The following is a 1,714-nucleotide window of genomic DNA, read 5'->3' as shown; positions in this document are numbered from 1 at the left end:
AGCGTTAGTTTAAGCGAACTAGGAATTTGTAGGATTTCTAGACTTAAACTTAGAATGCTAAGTGAAGTTTTGAGATGTGTGTCTGTTATGTTTTAGACACGAGCACTGGTTTATTTTAGGAAAGTTGCCTAAAATGCTTTTATGTGCTAAATGTTATATGTTGCCATATATGATATTATTTGTTCGGATCTATGGTCTGTTGCCGACCGGATCTAGAAACCTTATGTGTGTAGGATTCTAAGCGTACGTCTACGGTATTAGAACTAGCATGTAAACGTTTCGGTGTGATGAGGAAGATTTGAATATCTACCATGATGGAGGATCTAATTTCACCTTATTCAGTGTGTAGATCAAAATTGTGAGAACAAGAAGTGGAGTTGGAAATAGCAAGCTTGGGCCTTTCAGTTGCCATTTTCATCAAGATCACAATCTTTATTCAAATGCAGACCACTACAATTGTCACTCCCCATCTATTGCATGGATGGTTTGATCCATATTTGTCATTGTTTTATCCATGCTATCCAACTTTGCCAAAACTTCTGCCAAGTCACCCGAAGTTGGATTCATGATTCCATTTGTTATGTCTTGTCGAGGGTTGTGGTATTCTATCAAATGTTTGGAGAATTCTTCTATTAGTTACTTGATTATGGTCGATTCTTTCTTCATGAGTGGCCCTTAAGAATCAAGGAGTTACCTAGTTGTTATGTTTTCCCCATCATAGAAGATTGATTCTTCTTGTTGCATATTTAGATCGTTTTGGGGGCAGTTTCTCAATAATCCCTTATAGCGCTCCCATGCCTCATACAATGATTCTCCCACGTTTTGCTCAAAATTTGCGTTAGCCTTCTTCAATTTTGCAACCTTTGATGTTGGGAAAAATTGTTGTACGAACTCTTCATACATTTTTGCATATGTTGTTATTGCTCTCGGTGGAAATGCTTTTAGCCAGTCTTTTGACGCACCCTTAAAAGTAACATGGAGCATTCTAAGTAACATCATCTCGCGTGGTATGTTGGGAATATTGAAGTAGACAAAGATATCATTGACCTCGTCAATGTGCTTGTAATCGTCTTCGTGATCCTTCCTGTAGAATGGTATGTCTTTCAACTGAGCAAGTATGTGTCTGTTTAACTTGAAGTTGGCTGCTTTGGGAATTGTGGGTTGCACAAGAACTGGTCCGGTGTCATCACTCATCCATCTCTTATACTCCTCCATCGTCATGTCTGCAATGTCTGTCATGTTGTTTTGGGCTCGTCTTCGGGTTCACTTTCTCTTTTTGATTCTATTTCGGGCTCGTAACTAGCTTCATTTTTCTTAGAAGTTGTTGACGAAAACGCGTACTCACAAGTATACGAGGTCGTGCAAGTAATATAGTCGTAAGACCAGATATCGAACCCACAGAGACTATCCTATTCTATGGAAGAATGAACTAGGCAATTGATTGCAAAAGTGATTGATTTTAATAAACTAAGTAAAATAGTAACATAAAATTAAACTAAATTCAGCAAGGTAATAATGAAAACTAAAATACCGAATAAAAAAAACACACACAAAAATTCAACGAATTAACAATTATGAGAAAATGGGATTTAGTTGACATATACGGGTTCAATGGTTCTTCTAATGCAATTAACTTAATAAACCAATTATGTAGAAACGAATAACTTAACACCAACAAAAGTTAGCAATTACCTCTCGGTCTCATGATTCGATT

At 36.9% G+C, this 1,714-nt stretch overlaps 1 non-coding gene across 1 annotated transcript; it reads left to right on the top strand.

The window, feature by feature from the left end:
* The first annotated feature begins 748 nt into the window (after positions 1 to 748).
* On the top strand, positions 749 to 855 carry LOC145056170 (small nucleolar RNA R71). Its single transcript, XR_013685702.1, has one exon. It is a non-coding gene; the product is annotated as a small nucleolar RNA R71 (small nucleolar RNA).
* The last annotated feature ends 859 nt before the right edge of the window (positions 856 to 1,714 follow it).

This window comes from Lactuca serriola, chromosome 5, assembly GCF_051521515.1.
Source record: "Lactuca serriola cultivar US96UC23 chromosome 5, Lser_US96UC23_V15, whole genome shotgun sequence".
Lineage (NCBI taxonomy): Eukaryota > Viridiplantae > Streptophyta > Magnoliopsida > Asterales > Asteraceae > Lactuca > Lactuca serriola.
This window is presented reverse-complemented; position numbering and strand designations above follow the sequence as displayed.